At 47.5% G+C, this 18,798-nt stretch overlaps 2 protein-coding genes across 2 annotated transcripts in view; both read left to right on the top strand.

Moving 5' to 3' along the window:
* Positions 1-18,798, top strand: part of BEND2 (BEN domain containing 2) — a 446,678-nt gene that overhangs the window by 124,828 nt on the left and 303,052 nt on the right. The gene's annotated exons all lie outside the window — the stretch shown is intronic.
* Positions 9,694-18,798, top strand: part of RAI2 (retinoic acid induced 2) — a 35,785-nt gene continuing 26,680 nt past the window's right edge. The window contains exon 1 of the mRNA XM_035542261.2: positions 9,694-9,797. The gene's annotated coding sequence lies outside the window, so the exon portion shown is untranslated. The remainder of the gene's footprint in view (positions 9,798-18,798) is intronic.

Raw genomic sequence — 18,798 nt, 5'->3', positions numbered from 1 at the left:
TAAAATCCCTCAGCTGTAAAGATAATACTTGGCACAGTTTATAGCCTTGGAGGTGTGGGTAGTTCACACACTCAATCTGTCAGCTCCAGCAGCGGAGGCACAGGAGGCAGAAGGCTGCTGCCTCTGTTCGCATGGCATTGCTTCCCTTCGAGGCCTCAGATACAGCTGCCTCACTGGCTGGGACCCTTCTGGGGATAACCAGCTACCTTCGAGTCGGCTGCCAGGGATGAGAGACCAGTGGGGCCACATCTCACCACTTAAAACCTCTCCCCTTGGTCTAAGTATAATGCCTCAAGCCTGATGCAGAGGGTGGGCATGTCTGAGAACGGAGAGGTGCTCTGCACCCTCTGGAAGGTGCTGGGCTCACAGCAGAACCCAGCAGAGGGGCTGGATGAGGAGAAGATGGTGTTCCCGCACCTGGATGGATGGCATGGCCCACCTCCTTGGCTTGGCTGGAGACCACACTGCTCACCTGGGAAGCTGCAGGAGCTAGGGGAAGGGCAGCATGACCTGTATGGGCCGGGGGTTGGTCCCTTTTCTCCCTTGACATATATCCATGCCTACATGTGTGCTGGGACAAGTCCAGCCCTTTGCAACCTGCAGATAAAGTGTATGGAAGGAGATGTGGAACCAACCGGCTGTTTGACGGCACTTGCAAGCAAAGCAAATGGTAGCGGCTGTCGGGTGGCAATGTGTCCGTCTCTGCTCGGCCAAGCTGCTGTCCCACAGCAAGCAACATCCTCTGCTTTTTTCATGCCGTTCTCGTGGCACGGCATTCGTGCTGCCTTGCTTCCATTGTGTGTCCCCGAGTGAAAGGAGACAAACACACAAACGATGGACTTGCATCGTACCAGCTACCCTTTATCATGCACAGCAGCAATAAATGCATGGAGAATTAACATGCCTCAGGACAATTTGGGCGCTGTGCAAAGGTCACTCTCTTCAGACCCTAATTGCTCAGCAAAAGTGACATTTAAATTGTATATCATTAAAATCAAAACAAATTTATTTACCCCCCTCCCTTTATTGGGATCATTTTTGCATACATCACACATTTGATATATTGCATGTTATTGAGGTCAGAATGTGTTTGCATCATAAAATGATGTCGTGTGGAATCACGATGACATGGGGTACCAGGCGCCGAGTATTACTCAGTTACTGGCTCCCTGAGCTTTGTAGGATGGTATGGTGGCTGATGTAGGAAGGACGGGTAATACTGCAAGTAAAGGGGGCAAATAATACGGTGAACTCTTCTGCACAGTAAAAAGTACGTATATATAGCAACATGTATGTGCATCTGAGTCAATTCAGAACCATTTCTTCAGTGCTAGCATTGACATACATGTGTGTATTTGTATATATCTATATATCTTCCTTTCTGGCTGAGAAGACAGCATTCAAGGCAAAATCTTCCATGCGTTAAAAATAACATTATTTTCTAGGAACCGGATAGGCTGCTCATTTAACACGTCTAATGGGCATTTTCTCTCTTGCCTGCCATTAGACTTCAAACACTGCATTTTAGCTTCATCAGCCGTAAAACTACCCTCACCATGACAGTTGTTATCAGAGCACCTCCATGTTGCCATTTGCTGTAATACGACTAGTTGAAGGCAGACAAGCTAAAAGCAAGTTTAAATGACAGAATTATCTCAGGTATCCTCAGTGTTCTCTGTTTCACTTATGTGCTTTCATTTCTCTTGTTCACCTAGTTTTTACTTACCTTTCTAATGTACTTCAGGACACTTGGAGTTGTGTACCATATAAGAGAGGCTGAAGGAGATCGAGCCTGTCTTCCTAACTGAAGATGAAACAAATCCGACCACGTGCTTCTCCAAGTGTTTAGCCCCCTTCTTCTACACAGAGGCTGTGGAGGACCAAGGAATTGTATGCTCTCCTAAAGCATGCGGAAAATGTTTATTTGCTGTTTTACAAGGCCTGAACCAAAGCCTACTGGCCTCTTTCCAGTCCATTGAATTTTTTTCTTTCTTTTTCTTTCTTTTTTTTTCTTTCTTTTTTTTTTTTTTTAATTATTATTAAAGCTGGGAGAATGCTTTTGGTGAATAATGAATTTGTCAAAAAATGCAGTGTTGAAGAAGCAACTTGCAGAATTGAGTCAAATGTGGTAAACAGATTTAGCTGGGGAAAAAAGAAAACATTCATAAAAACTGAGACACTGTTTTTCTTTGGAAATGATATATTTGTTTCACATGTGATATCTTTTTAACAGCTACAAAAAGGGGTCTAGATTGGTTAGACTCTGTAGTCAAATCTCTTATTTATTTATTTATTTATTTATTTATTTAATTTCAGACCGGCCACTAAACCAGTGCACTATATATGAGTTTCTTACTGCTTTCCAACCCATCTTCTCTGTTCATATCACTTTTGCTTGCTTCTGGCTGTCTGTCTTCATAATTTTCAGTGCTCCGCCCCAGCACTTACTCAGCTGAACAGACTATAAACTACTAATCTCCAAATTTATTGCAAGCAAAAGATGCCACGATTGGCTGGCAGCAACCCCGTACATTGTAGGTTATGCAAAATATCCCATGACAGTTGTTAGCAAACACTGGTGGGTTGCTGTGCTTTCATATATTGATCTGAAAACTCACTATAGGGAAGACTAGAGGTAAAATCTGTAACCTGTGGGAGATTTGCCAACAGGCCAAAGTATTGGTTCCTCTTCCCCATGTATAGGGAACCATGAAGAAACAAAATGGACTATGGTGTATCATCAATAATGGACCCTTCAAAGCGTAACCCTCCAATCCTTCAATGTTGCCACCCGCTAAACCTCCAGTACAGTGCTCCATGCCTCTGTGGTTGATCGGGATTCCCTCTGATGAAAGCAACTCAGGTCAGCGAGGGCTGCATTTTCCCTGCAGCAAGCAAGCCTTGGAGCTGCCTGCCTGGGTGGTTTCAACTGACTGCAGCTGGCTTCTCCTCTGGCGGCTTGCTCTCCACCAGGTTGCTGCTGGAAAGCCTGTTGGGTCTGTTTGACCTACTTGCCTCCTGCCTAGTGCCCTTCTGAGCTGCCTCATTTCCTCCCTGCAAGTGTCACAGAGGCAGCCTGAAACCTATCCATTGTGCTTCCGAGGACTTCCCACCTATTTTATCTATCATTAAAACTTAATGCAGACTTCCTTTCAGAAATAAAATAAAATAATAGGGACAGAACACTCCTTTTCCTTTAATGATGCTGTCTGATTTTACCAACCATGCCCAGACACTTGGTTTCACAGCTATGAATCAGGAACTCAAATGCCCATACCAAACATGCATGGGAGTTTCCCTGGAACATTGCTCTTTCTTCCTTTCTTTCTTCTTCTTTTTTTTTCCTGCACAGCAGGAGTGAATAGCATAATAGTGGATATTGGAAATAAACTCTTGAGCAGTGGAAGGGCCATCGTTAGCACTGACAAAAGCAGCTTTTGAGGCTGAGCCAAGATCAAATAAATGAGAACTGGTAGGAGAAGCTGTCGTGTTTATGAACAGTTTATGAATGTGAGGTTCAAGTTACCACTTTTTTTGAATCAATTAACTTTTGTGATCCTTTGTATAGATGGGCCCAAGCTGAGGGTTTCCCTTTGAGTTAAGCAGAGATACCTTTGTCCTGAATTGTTAATTAATTCTCATTGGGTAGAGCAAGAGGCTTCCCCTAATTTAATTCCGAACCGTTTAATTGCAGTCCTCACTGCCATTCCCCCCCCCTCTTTCAAAGGACTTCTACGCTCTGACTTTGACTTCCCCACTGAAAGCACCTGACGTGCCAAACCCACCCCAGGAGGACAGGGACACACTTATCTGAAAACACGGCAGGAAAGATCTGGACTGCTCTTTTCAAAGGGAGATTTGTCATGACATACCTGCCTCCAGAGCCAAAATGCGCACTGACCACAAGGACCCTACTTTCACCTTCATCGATGGAAGAATTTAATTAATCTTTCCATATTGGCAGCTGAACAATATTTCCTGAAGAGAAAAATAAACGTTAATTTCCAGAGGTAATTAGCAGGCAGTGAATGAGACTAAAGGGCTTTCATCAAAATTACCAATCAGCTCAAATTTGAAGAGATTCTCTCCTCCTCATTGCTTCTTCATCTCATTCAGCCAGTCCTGCTGAATTAGTGCCTAATAGAGTCTCAGACATATTCATATCCTGTCAAATTCCCATCCTCCCAAGGAACTGTCCCTTTCAAATGGTAATACAGAGGGCGGATGATGCGCTCTCGTTGCTATTTTGGATTTAGCAGCTGGCTGCTTGCTCCAGTGGTAGCTGTGGAAACTTAAATACGGGATGTGCGTGTGGATACGTGTATGTGTAAACACCTACTCTTCTGCAAATTATACCCTGTATCTCAAATGGCATTCTCTTAATAGCTCCTTGCAAGCTAATTCACTTTTTATAGACCACCCCGGCTGCAGGAGGAGAAAGCGCAACAGCTTTACAACAGCCAGGGGCAGCTTCTCAGCCCGGGGCTCCGTTTGGCAGCTCTTCTCTCAAACAAGTTCCTGCTCAGCAGATGACCATGGCTATCATCCATCCTGGAGCGCTGGTGGCCCTCACCAAGATGAGTTTAGGGAAGGCTCTCTTCAGGCCATCCTCCCCTTAGCCAGCTGCAGCACAGCTCTGGAGGGTTACTCATTACTGCATGGATGGCTCCAGATCTTCCCAACGCAGCTCAACACACATCCAGCGGGGTGCCTCGGGGTGGCTGGTCTCGGGATGGGTCTCCATGGAGAGAAAGTGCAAGTCCTCCCATGTCAACGCAACATAAATGGTTACCTCCTTCTGCTTTGTTAAATAAGTTGGGCCTGTGCCAATGAACCATGGGGCTTGTAGGGAGATTTCCACCACCTTCAGCTGGCCCTGGCCCTATCATCTGGAAATCCTGGGGGATCCCGTAGGGACAACAAGCAAGGAGAATTTTTATTGAAATCTTTCTGTGTTCCTTACCAGGGCCCGTCTGGAGACAGCACTAGGTGGGCACTGAGCATGACCTCTGTTAACAATATACACTACATGAAAGCTAATAATTCTGGCTAAAGCATATTCAAAATTGGATGCTGGAAGCAAAACTAATGCATTATTCACTGCTTGTTGGGAATACAAGAACACAGAGATAGACATCTGAGCCTTGGGCCTTTTCTGAGATGTACTGTACGCTGGCTTAGCGTGCTTATGGCATTACAGTGACTCTCACCGCTATAGATTTTTCATTACTAATATTATTTAAAATCTTACCCTGTGATCAAATAAAAACAAAAATGTATGCGTATTCAACTTTGCTTTCAAACTGTATACAGTGATGAGAGAGGTTTTGAATGCTGTATTCATTTCCTTGTTGTAAAATGTGCCTTTCCTCTACCTTTAAATTAAATCAGACAAATATTTGGTGAAAGCCATTGGGTGAAAAAGTGCAGAAATTAACGATTTCTTGGTAGGTAACAGAAGACAATCCTGAACAGAATCGTCAGACCACCTTCAACACAAAATGCAGACCCTGCTAACATAGTGCGTCTCAAACACAAAGACTACAAAAGAAGGACAAAAACCATGTTATTTTTACTTGCTCAAGATACGTGAATAAAACTCTTTGTTAGAGCACTTCAGCAGTCATTGCAACAGCAGCACTGTAGAAAACTGGATTGGGATTCACCTAATTGTACGTAGACCACCTGCACTATTGATACCTGACTCTGAACTAACCACCCTCTGGCCATTTTGTGGTCAACAGAGAAACACAGACACCTGGGGGAGTGATTTATCTCTTCCTAAAGTAGATGTCTAAGAAAGGTCAAATGAATTGCATCCTAAAAGTGCCTATTTCTCTCCACTGACCATAAAGGTTGAAAAGAGTGGCTAGCTCAGATGGAAATTAATACGTTGTAGGCATGAAAGCCTGTGGGTTGGTGAGGAGGTGGGGGATGTTAAAGTGCACCCCTATAGCCCTGTTGGCCAGCAAAAAAGTCTGCAGAGACCTCATCCTCCTCTTCCCGAGAGACAGACTTCCAGGTTTTTCATCAGATGAGAATTTTTTTGGCTGAGGTGTTTTGCTGTACATTAGCTCAGATGGTACCATATACCCAGACCTGCCCCATGGTATCATGTAGGACAAACAGGCAAACTTATTTTGCAGTTGCCAGTACAGAGAAGAACGTCGCACAGTTTGGGGCACCAGCAGTTCCAGCAAACAAGCTGGACTTACAGCACTGGTTGCAGAAGCAGCTTGGCTGGATCCCAGTGATAGTTTTACAAGGTATGTCTTGTCATCGGTGATAGTTTTACAAGGTATGTCTTGTCAAAACGGTTTTGAGGCCAAGAACTGATCCTAGCTGGTCTTGAAGTGAGACTGCACACTGGCTTCAGTAGCAAATCTTTTATGGGGCAAATTCTCTTTATGATTTTACCAGCATCTCTTGGGGGATTGATATAGGACCCACCTTTCCCCGGCTGGAAAATGGATCAAACTATAAAAGTAGCATAATTATGTATTACTTCTACCCAAAATTCTCACTTGTCATTATGTTCTCTGCGGTGTATCCCTTTAAAAAGCCACAGACTTACCTGTGATATCCTTGATCAGCAATAATTGCTTGATCCTGAAGCAATAATTGCTTTCAGGATAATCAAATTACAGTATGATTTCTAATGAACACTCATACATTTAATTGAAAGGAGAAATAATTGCGAGGAGCATTACCTGAAGTTGCTGTGCTTGATTTCAATATTATTGAGTTTATATTTTTCTTTGTTTGATCCCCATAAACAATGGTTAAGAAGCCAGCACTTCAGTTTCAGATGACCTCAGAAAAAGTCAATTTGTAAGAGTAAAAGCAAAAGCAAAATACTTTCAGATCCATTATCATGTGCTCTTGTTATAAAGTAATCAAAAAAATACAGCTATGTCAGGCTGACAATCACTCTCATAGTAGGTACTACGGTCACATTACAAGCAACAAAGCTGAGCTTGGTGATTTGTTATAATGTCACTAAAACCTCTTGATATATTTAGCAAGTGGTAATGGTAAAGGTTATAATTCCTTTGAGGGGCAATAGTGATGAAATAAACCACGGGGGTCAAGTGGATTATGACCTCATGAAAACTCAAATAATGGAGATGGAGCTTTATAAACTTCCTTATAATAGATAATGCCTTAAACAATTCTGAAGCTGCTCAGTGCTCAATTCAGACTTGCCACAGGCTTCCTACTGTCTATATATTATTAGAGGAAAACTGAAAATTACTTCTGTCAGTACAAACCTTCCTTGCAGCTGCTCTGAATTCCCATTTCGTGTATGACAAGCACCCTTGCAGTGCTCTGGAAGTTCACAACAGACAGTGCAGATGCGCCGGTCTACCAGTTCTCCCTACCTTCCATTTACAGCGTGGGTGCTCATACCGAATTTGTGAATCCAATTTTAAGCTTGCAATGCATCCTGGACTGTTACTTTAATAACCACACCTGGCAGCATTTATTTTGCTACTGCACAGCATTGTCATGGGATCAAAGCATTGCTACGAGATGGAGAAATAGGGGAAGATGAATGGTACAGCTGACTGTTTTACATGCTTCGCAAAAGGAAACAGTGATAGCCCATTGGTACGCTTATTAGCACAGGCAATACATAAAGTTCATGCCAAGTCACTCTATATTTCTCTTAACCACCTGACTTTGCAAGGAAGCTCACACCGAGGTTCACGAGTGCCCCTTGCCAGAGCTCCTGCTGAGATTCAGTACAGCAGGTGGAGGAACCTGACAGGCAAACGGTGACTCTCCTTATGTAGCTGAGTATGTTTTACTGCCTGAACGCTGTGAAAACAGCAAAGGGGATCATTCCCCTAGAGAATTACGTCCGGGGTCCCTTGACTAAGTCATGCACATGCGGTTTGGGCTCCTTCATCAGCCTACCCGTATGCCAACCTACCTTGTCAGAGCAACATCTTCTCTGGAGAAATTGCACAGGTAAAGCAGACATGTTGAGTTGTACCTGTTGAGATTTATACGCAAATTAATAAAAAAATGCTTTCTTGGAAGCAGAGGGAAGCATTTGAGGCTGTGCTATCTCAACTTGAAAGGCAGGGCAGAAGAGGGGGAGACAGGAAGCTGGCACAGTGCTTACCCGCTTGTGTAGCAGCATCGGTGTTGGCAGGCCTGTGAGAGCATCAGTCCGAGACGTGAACGGGGCAATCAGCCAGCACCGACAGAGGCATTTTTGATTGATTTTAAATTAAGGTCACTGTCCCCAGGCCACAGCTAGATTTGATTATTTCTGTCACGTTTTGGAAGGGTGAGAGAAACTTGTCTGCAGCCATCTCTTTGGTGACTTGATGTATAATGATGGTTTTTCCACTAAGTTTTCACGCATCCAACTTCCACAGCGTGCCGTGCATTGGTGCAGCGCTGCCACTCTCCCGCTGAGATGAGTCTCCTACGAGAGCTGGATTATGGGCAACAGGTTTACACTATGAGGAGCTTATGGCTTCAGCACCAACAGCACCTCTTCACTCTTCCTCAGGAGTGTGAGACAACAGACCTGTGATTTTGTACCTGTCTGTGTTCTGTTCTGTGGGTGATGCTGTGCATAATGATGGTGTTTAACCATCAGGAAGCTTCCAGCTTCCTTCCCAGGTCTTGATGGAAAGGCTGTACCTAATCCGGGCACTGTGTGATAGCTGACAAGCCCCAGACACTTACTGCTCTGCTCTTCCAAACAAGAACCCCTCTGAAATGCAGCTGCTTAACACTGGTTTTATTATTCAGCCCATGGGGTTGTGATCAGTTTTGGGCCCCTCGCTACAAGAAGGACATCGAGGTGCTCGAGCGAGTCCAGAGAAGGGGGACAAAGCTGGTGAGGGGTCTGGAGAACAAGGCTTACGAGGAGCGGCTGAGGGAGCTGGGGTTGTTCAGCCTGGAGAAGAGGAGGCTCGGGGGTGACCTTATCGCTCTCTACAGGTACCTTAAAGGAGGCTGTAGCAAGGTGGGGGTTGGTCTATTCTCCCACGTGCCTGGTGACAGGACGAGGGGGAAGGGGCTAAAGTTACGCCGGGGAGGTTTAGGTTGGATATTAGGAAGAACTTCTTTACTGAAAGGGTTGTTAGGCATTGGAATGGGCTGCCCAGGGAAGTGGTTGAGTCACCATCCCTGGAGGTCTTTAAGAGACGTTTAGATGTAGAGCTTAGTGATATGGTTTAGTGGAGGACTTGTTAGTGTTAGGTCAGAGGTTGGACTCGGTGATCTTGGAGGTCTCTTCCAACCTAGACGATTCTGTGATTTTGCAAGCACCACGTCCAGCCTCTCCTTGGACACCCCCAGGGACGGTGACGCCACCACCTCCCTGGGCAACGCGTCCCAGTGCCTGACCGCCCTGTCCGACCAGAAACGTCCCCCGGTTACCCCGGGCGCCATGCCGCGGGGCGTTGCGCCTCCTCAGACCAAGCAGCGGACCCGCGCTGTCAGACCCGCCTTCCCCTCCCCGCTCCCCCTCAGCGGCTAGCCCCGCCCCACCCGCGCGGAGCCCCGCCCACCCCCCGCGGAGCCCCGCCCACTCTGCCTTTAGCCCCGCCCCCCCGCGGCCGGCCCCGCCCCGCCCCTCCCCGCCCGGCCCGCGGGGGAGCGTGTCGGGACGCGGTGCCGGCGGCCGGGCCGGGCCGGGCCGGGCCGGGCGGGGCGGGCGGAGGCGGAGGCGGAGGCGGGCGGCGGCTGCGCCCTGGCCGCGGCGGCACCAGCGGGGCCGCGGGGCGCGGAGCCCGGCCGGGGGCTCCCGCAGCCTGCAGCGGCGGCCGGAGGTAGGTGCGGGGCGGCGGCGGCGGCGGGGCGGGCGGCGGCGCGGGCGCTCCGGGGGTCCCGCTCCCCGTCGTCCCCCCGCTTTGTGGCGCCCCCGGGAGCGGCGGGCGGCGGCTCCGGGCCGCGAGCATTGTTCCCGGCGGCGCCGCGGCTTTGTGCCGGGCTGCGGGGCGTCCCGGCCGGCGGTGACAGCGGGGGGCGAGCCCCCGGGGCCGGGCAGAGCCCCGCGGAGCGGTGCGCGGCGCCCGGCGGCGGGGCCGTGCCGGGGAGGAGCGGGCAGGGCTCGCCCCCGGGTCCCGCAGGTATTTTCCGTCTCAGCTCTACGAGCAAACGTTGTTATTGCATTATTATTATTATCGTTATTTTTTTTTTTTTCTCCGCGGGGACCTTCCACGTCGTTTATCGCTGGCAAATGGACTGAGCATTTGGAGCGAAGGGTTCCTCGCGAATGCGCCGCTGATCGGAGTGTCCTGGGCACGCCGTTAGCATCGGGTGGAAAATCAGCGCGATCCCTTTTTTTTTTTTTGCCTTTTTTTTTCCTCTTTTTTTTTTTTTTTTTTTTTTTTTTTTCCCTCCCCGTATGTAGATTTGGAAAAGCCTTCCCTGCCTGCCGCGACTCCGCCGGCGGCCCTGATCAATCCGCTATAAGGTACAGCGCCCGCTGCCCTGCGCAGCCCTGCGCTGCCCCATCTACGCACCCTCGCTCCGCTGTCCTTGGGGCCGCCGAGCTCTTTGGTGGCGTTTCCGCGACCAGCTCCGGCAGCCGGACTCTGGTCGAGCCGCTAAAATCCCCTTCACCTTGAGATACGGCTTTGGAGAGGGGACGACCGCTCGCATCGACTCGAGGGCGATGCTGGGCTTCTGCCCCCACCGAAACCCCAGAGGGGCTCCAGCAGCGAGAGCTGCCCGGGGCTGGCCAGGAGCTGCAGCGGGGGTGGCTTTGGCAGGGTGCCGGTGGCTTCCCACCGCAGGTACGAGCGGTGGGTCGCCTTATGGAGCAGGTAGCACCGGGCACCCCGCCGCTTCAGCGGCTGTGGAAACTCGCAGCCGAGCTGAGCAGAGCAGAGCTGAGCCTGCAGCAGCGCGAATTGCAGGGGAAAAAAAATGCACCCGCCCGTAACAAAGGCGGTTGGCTGCTCTCCTGCTTGAGGAACTCATTTCTCGAAAAAAATCCAGCTTCTGGTTCTGCTTCTGCTGCGGATTGGCAGCCGGGCTTAGGGAAAGCTTTAAAGTTGCCCTGCCTCCTCTCCCCTCCTCTCTGCCCGTGGCCCACGGGGGGCTCGGCTCACCTGGGGGGCACAGCTGGAAGCTGCCTGAGCTGGTGGCAACCAGTGTCAGCAGCCCTTGACCCTGTCCCTCTCCTAACCCAGCTGTCCTGAGCTGCTAATGCCATCACTTTGCCACCCTCGTGTCAGTGAGGATGGGCTGAGTGCCACCGGCTCTCCGGGACGGGGTCGGTCCATCGCCTGAGGTTTGGAGCATCCCCAGCGTGCCAGAGGCCTGGCATGATTTGGAAATGCAGATCGTGGCTAGAGGGTGAATCCTAGCAGTGCCACAGGGAAGTGGCCAGAAAATGGCACCTCGGGCGGCGCTGCGCAGCCAGCTGTGTGCGAGTCGACAGCGAGTCGAGGTGGGAGGGTGCAGCTCCCTTGGCGTAACAACAGGATTCTTATTTTAGCGTGGAAGACGGCCAAAGATAAGGAGTGGTTGTCATCCGGCTGCTCGGAGGACTTGCAACAAAAAAATAAGGCTTTGTAGAAATAGAAATGTTTTCGTGTAGGTAGTTTAAAAAAAGAAGAAACAACAAAAAACAGATAACCTTGCGAGTGATGGACTCGCCACATCAAGCTGGCAGTACAAGATTTCTCCCATAAAAACCAGGATGATTCTAATTAAGCCCAGACCCCCTCAAGTGACACATGGCTTTATTTATTTCAGATGTTTCTAGGTCCTAGAGATGGGGCCAAATGTGAAGAGTTTGATGTGGCAGAGAGTTTAACCCCAATTACTTCTACATAAATCACGTGATTGTTACGGTAGCCAAGTACACGTGATGGGTGCCCCAGAGCTACCGAGTCAAAAAAAGGTATATACCTACTTAAAAATTGCCATTTAAAAGCCTTTACTACAGTAATCACCTTTGCTACACCTGAGCCTACTCGTTTGCTGTGGCAGCCCTGCTTGGTCCTTCGAGAGCCTCTGAGGCTGGCGGGTGGGCTGGATCTCCGCGGGCAGGAGGATGCGCGTGCCCGCCGGCCTGCGTGCACCACAGGCAGCTGAAATGGTGGCTTTGCAGAGCCGGCAGCCAGGGAAAGGGAAGCAAAATGGGAGCTGACAAACGTTCTCCTTGCAAAACTGGGGTGGATAAATGATTTATGGGAGTGCTCGCTTTTTTTATTTTGAGCGGAAGGAGTCGGGTGAGGATGCGTGGTGCCAGCCATGAATTGCTTTGTTTTGAGGTCGGGCTGTGCTGGGTCACGCCTCCAGAAACGGCATCTACAGAGTAACAGTACAGCAAATATTTTGTAGCCTTGCTTAGACTCCATATACTATCTTTTGTTTTCCTTTTGTTCAAAGCCCTTCTTGTTAGTTGTCCCAGAAGACTCCAGATTTCCAAAAGGAGGCAGCTTTATGAGAAGTCCTAGGCTACAAAGGAGCATCGCTAACCTTTCTCAGGTCTCAGGAATTTCCATTCCTGATTTTTTCCAGTGTTGTCCATCCTTCCCAGGGCACTAAACAACTCAGTATCTTGGCTGCTTTGCAGAGGAGACGCTTCGTCAAGTGATGTAGTGCTGCCCGTTAGCTGTGGCTTTCTCTGTTTTATAAGTAGATCTATCCAGGCTGTCCTGTAATGTACAGCAGCCACGTAGTGAGGCTGTAGTATGGGCTGGGTGAGTTTACGGGATTGCATCCGTGGGATTTGGTGATATGGGAGGAGAAAGGTGGGAGCAGTGGAAGGCAGACCAGTGCATGGACAAGTGGCTTGGGGATGCTCTGCTGCTCCACGTTCAAGGGCTGGCACCGAGTGCAAGTAGCTGGAGCCTGCTATTTCTGCGATGTTTTTGTTGGGTGGTTAATAGGGTACATAGATGTTTGAAAATGCTTCTCTGAGGCTTTGCATTTACGGTTGAGTGCTCTCAAGAGGCAACCCAAGAGCCTGGAACAGGCCTCTTGTCCTTTTCACCCTCCAGAGAATGGTGCCTGTTGGCTTTGAGAAGGAGATTTTGGGATTTTACTCCCGCCTCTCTCACAGCAAGGTCAAAGATCTCAAACAAGTCCTCCCAGGACTGACCACGTCCATGGCTTCTCCTCCAAGTCTGGAGTAGGGCATTACTGAACTGAGGCAGTGTCGCAGAAGTGCTTCAATTTGTCATGTCCTTATTATCTTGCTATTACCTCTGAGCTGGCACTTGGGGGTGAACCCTAACGGGCCGAAGAGGAGAAGGAAGTTCACCTCTCCACCTCTCTGAGCCTTGGTGCGGCTGCTGAGGGCAGGCACCCCCTGGACATCCGAGGGTGTAGCTCCCCATTCAGGTAGTGCAGGCTGGCTTTGGAGAGCACTCTCTCCTCCAACACCTGTGTTTGCTTCAACCTTTTCATTATGTTTCTGCCTTTATTGTGACATGGAAACAAAGAGGCCGGAGAAACGCGGTGGCTACCAGGAGGGCCAGGAGAACAATGGCTCTCACGTGCTCTGGCAGACTGTTCCTCACAGCAAAGCCAGGTTATTTGGAGGAGTGCAGGTCTTGCATTCCAGCGAAAAATAATTCATTAACGGCCAGAGAATAATCACTTCGCTCCAAAAAGGCGCTCCAGCTGCATTGCACCAACTGTTCTTTTTCAGCCTCTGAATCCGTAATGACAGTAGTAGCTAATTTCTCTTTTCTGTGTTTTTCTAACTGCAGTGTCCTATTTTCTCCGAGTTTATTGAGAAAATAATAGAAGTCATTACATAGCTACTTGTCACCTTTCAGAGAAGAAAACTTCTCCCTGGTTGAATGGCCAAGTTAGTTATTTGGTGACTGACTGGAACAATAGCAACTTTTTGTAGCTCATCAGTTATTCATCTATGCTTAGTGAATAAACTAATTAGCTAGAGGAGCATTACTTAACGTACAGTCCGTGAATATCAGAAGATGGTGAATAAAACAGTTGCAAACAGTATAACAATTGCACGTGTGAATTCTGTTGCATGCCAGCAGAAAAGACAGAATGCAGGGTCAGGAGTGACAAAGTGAGAGATGTGTATTCATTATAAATTTTTTTTAATGTTTGATCACCTTTGAAAGCTTAAGTGACAATACTGCATGAAATGGGCCTTGTTTTCCTTTTTTTTTTTTTTAAAAAAAAAAAAAAAAAGAATTAGGTTGTACTTTGGTTGAAGGAAAGATACCGAGGAGTGTTGAACTGAATAGTGCAAAAGGTCAATGAGAATAGAAATATGGAAAGCTAAGTAAAATGTATTTTTGTGTATGCATGATGCACATCTTTCTGGTGGCTGGTGATGGATCACTTGCTGCAGAGCTGGATTCGCACAAGGCCACTGCAATGCAAACAGGAAGGGCAACACGTTGTTTTTTTTAATCAGGATTTTCCTAACCAAGCAGTCAGGCATCACCAGCAGAATAATAGATGTCCTCATCTCTGGCCTTGGTGGTGGGGCTGGAGATGGGAAGGCAGCTGTGTCCTGCAGCGAGGTGGGAAGAGGACTGCTGCCCTGCGGTGAGTCAGGCCTCACCTGGGCTGGGCCTTGCTCTCCGGGCTGCGGGACACTGAGGGAATGCCAGGAGCCAGTAGGAACTTATGTACAAAATACACCTTATTGGGTTTTGGTTTTGTTGTTTTAAATCTTGTGTACTTTTCAGGGAAGAAGAAGAGAATTACCATGCCTTGTTTGGAAGAATCTTGTTACTGTCTTGTGCAACTCTCTTTGGGGTCCTCAAAGAAAGTTATGGCAGGGACCAAGTCCTGTTTAAGATGCCTGACTTTTGGGGGGAGAACTTTCCAGAAGTCCCACTGGAAAGCAGTTGGATCACAGGGCTCCACGAGAAAGATTAACGTGGGTCTGCAGCCCTGGAGGGTCTTCTAGTGGGACAGCAAAGGCTACTCTCTACCTAGGGTAGAGCACGTGGTGCATAGATGCGTGTACATGGGCACATAGTTCCACACAAACTCATGTTAGCCTGTCCTAGAAGGACCAAAGGCAAAGAAGATCCTTGCTGTTGTAGCCTTGAGGTGCTGTTAACTCATCTCCAGTCTCTGGAGGCGGTGTGGATGGTGTTATCTTTCTCCGTTTTGGTACGGGAGGACCTCTGTGGTGAGGGTGGATTCACAAGGCTTCTGTCACAGGAGAAAATGGGTTCCTTGTTAACAGCTCCCCTGCACTGGGTGTGCAGGGTGCATTGGAAGGTGGTGTTCTGTGATGGGGCTGGTGGTGCCAAGCTCAGTATCTCATATCTCACCCAGGCATTTTACCTAAGCAGCTGTTCAGATTAATGAAGACTGCTTGGCCAAGCTCCAGTTGCGCTGGAGCTGAAGTGATGCTGGTAGGTGGAAGAAAGCGGTGGTGAGGAGTTGCATCCCCGCTCACTGAGGGAACACATCAGCCTTTGGTTTGGGTTTGCCATGTAGATCCTTAATTTATCTTTTTCAGATGCTCAATTAGCAGCTGTGGGTCCTTCCCATATGTGTCTAGCTGTGAAGCCATCGCTTGCGTTTTAGGATACGTTCTGGCTGTCACCGTAACTTCCTGTCTTCTAAAGCGGATCATTAAAATTGATGGCCCTAAGCGCTGTTAAATGTCACAGAAAAGAAAGTGAAAGCAGAGCACGGCTGCGTGCCACGATCTTCACATTCATAGCGTGCAACCACAGAGCCGACAACGTCCTGGAGCGACTTAGCACGGCCTCCCAGCCCCCATCCAAAAGGCAGCTGACCCCAAAACAGTTCAGTCAGAAGCCCAGGTGAATGTCTTTGATCAGGAACAGGCTCCCGGACATCTTAGCCATGCTGTGGTTGCTGGAGAGGCTGGTCAACACTCCTGCTTCCTGTTTGCTTTCTGGTGGAACTGAAGAGCTCTTGGCTTTGAAGCACAAAGGTCCAAATAGTTTAGGACCCGGTGCTTCTGAAACTGCTTTTCTTGGGGAGAGGTGCCATTGAACTTTGAGGAGCTGAGGTTCTAAAGTGAGCGGCCTCTCCTTTTTGAAAAGGAAGGGGGTGTTTCTATTAGAGTTTCCTGTTTGTAACTTTGGTTACAGAATACGAAGTGGTCAGAGGTGGGAGAGCTACTGTGTAGGTCAGCGTTATCTTTTTGTCTTTTCATATTTGTGTATGTGGTGCACGTATATGGATTATTTTCATATTTATATTATTTAAGCATTTTGATTTGTGCAGCCAAATTTTGCAGTTCTATTTAAGGCTGCTGTTTTAAGGAAGTCTAAGTAAGGTTTCCTGTCAGGAGTGGCTTAGATATAGCTGATCCTGCTGTGGCGCAGAAGGATGGCTCAGCCAACTTCTCAAGGTCCTTTTTGGGTCCTTTTCTATGGTTCTAGGCAGTTATCAAACAAAAAAGAAATTCACAGTAAGTTGTGCCAGTTATGCTGACATGATTTTGCTATAGCATTTAACATGGATACTTGTTTGCAAAGGAAATAATAGCTAATTGTGGCATAGTTACTGCTGCTGACTTTGACAAATGTTTCTTAAAATTACAGAGGAAAACAACTGATGTTACATTTTTAGACTAACATCATGATATGGCCATGATTAATTTTTCCAGGAGCTGTGTGGTTTTTATATCTGCTTAAGTGTATTAACATTTTAAAAGGTCAAAGGTAAGCTTTAAAATGGATGCCAAATTAAGATGGATGGCAGGAAAATGACATTTAGTTCTTGTTGCTGCATATTGTTTGAATTTGACCAAAGGCAAAAACAAAACAAAGAACAACCCTCCCCCCATCCATCCATCCAGATGGACAGACAGACACCCACCACCTGACTTCCCAGCATACCTGCCCCTGGAAAGCCTTATTGGTGTAGGCAAATCCTTACCCTGACAAAATCAGTAGTTGAATGTCTTCATTTCCAGAGAGTTGAAGTACCCCTGTGCAAAGTCTCTCATTTAACTAAAGTGAGTGGGCTCTAAATAAATCTAGCTGAAATATTTATATTGGGAAAATACAGCTCATGTGAACCATAACCATGCTATCGTTTCCTGCCCTTGCTGTGTTTGAGATGACAGTTTCACCAGGGAAGGGACTGTGCCTTCATGTGTATCCATGCAGCTCCTGGCACATGGAGTCCTTCCAAAAACAAAAACCAGATTACAGTGGGAATGGCTTTCAGTGGGACCCACAAGAGGGCACAGCTGACAGCAGGGCACAAGAGGAGCTGCTCTCCAAACACACCGGTGCTCAGCAGCCTTGATTTTTGGAGAAAAAACTTGATGGAAGGACAGGATCTGATTCATGTCCATCACTTCCACTCTTGTCCTGAAATTAGGATTAGGACCTAGGCTGCAATGCACTGTGTCTTGGGAATTACAACCACCCTGAGGGACCCAGTGCCTGTTTTTGTTATTCCCCAAGGCACGTTCACTCCCATCACTACGTGGCACTTGCTAGCCCAAGGTTATCAGAGTGGAGAAAAGGAAAAAAGGAAACCAAAATGTCTTCCCATCATTCTTCCCGCTGGTGCTGGTGGTTCGTCAGCCAGGCAGCAGCCACGGCGAGTGCTGCCTCAGCCCTGCATGCTGTCCTGGAGAGATGTGGCTGAGGTTAGGCGAAGGAATGGTCAAATCCCCTTCCCACTCCCCTTTTTTTTTTTACCCTCCCAATAATAGTAAGTATTCCTAAGCATCTGTTTCAGGGTGCTGAAAATGTTTGTCCAAGGTTCTGGCCCAAAAAAATAAGTAAAAAGGGGAAAAAATGTAAAATGTTCCAAGTGCTTTGTTCCAGTGTGAAAATGTATTTTCATTTCAGGCTGAATTGATTCCTTCAAGGCCTTGCTACCCTCTGAGTGGAGCAAACAAAACACTTCTATTTTTTCATTTTACCAAGAAAAAAAAAAATAGTTCTTCGATTGCTCAACTCAAACATTTCTTTTTTTTTTTTTTTTTTTCCTCAGCCAGCCTGGCCACCGTAGCAAACAATTTCATTATTTGCATAGCTCTAATTGCAGTGATTAAACAAACACAGCAAATGCTGACCCTTCACAGAGCCTCATCACAACCCCACGGCCGACTTAGCCTGTATTTTTTCATCAGAGAGGGAGACTGGAATGGTTTTGTGTTAGACTGAAAAGAAATTACCAACATTTTTTTTTTTAATCCAAACTGTTACACTGTCGGTTTAGAGCAAGAATAATTTCACTCAATCTCTTGCTAGCAGATTCAGGGGTATCACCACAGCGTGAACCTGATACAGTTTAAAAGAAATCAGGTTTCAAATATCTTGTTCGTGTGTTACTCCCGAGTTGCAGCCTTTGCTGCTGCTATTAGAATAACGCGTGGGATTGATATTCTGCTAGCAATACTGATGTTAACGTGAAGCACTCAGAAACAAACATATCCACTTTTATTTTTCATTGTGAAGATGTCAGGTGCCCTAATACAGGGCTAAGTAAAATCTTATCTGGCTGCAGTTCCATCAAATAGGAGCAAACAAATTTTTGGACATTTTTTAATGACATTTATTTATAGCAGGTAGAGCACAGGCGGCTGCTATTTCTCAGCATGCTGGAAGAATGTTCTCCAGATGGTGCTTACTGTTTATGCTTTTATTCAGTTCACTTGAACACAGCAGCACTCTACACAAAACATGGAAAATTGGAAAATAAAAACAATTATTTTTTTACAAAGTGCCATGTTATTTGCTGAAATGTCTTATTTGACCGATGAGAGATGCTTCAGGGCAGCACGGGGGATCACGCCTTTCACACAAACACTCACCCACATCGCCAAATGGGTAACAGGCTAGAGGGGGAGCCGCTGTTCTCCCCCAAAAG

This window comes from Cygnus atratus, chromosome 1 (genome assembly GCF_013377495.2).
Source record: "Cygnus atratus isolate AKBS03 ecotype Queensland, Australia chromosome 1, CAtr_DNAZoo_HiC_assembly, whole genome shotgun sequence".
In the NCBI taxonomy this organism is placed as follows: domain Eukaryota; kingdom Metazoa; phylum Chordata; class Aves; order Anseriformes; family Anatidae; genus Cygnus; species Cygnus atratus.
Note: the sequence above shows the minus strand (reverse complement) of the source record. Positions and strands in the feature narration are given on the sequence as shown.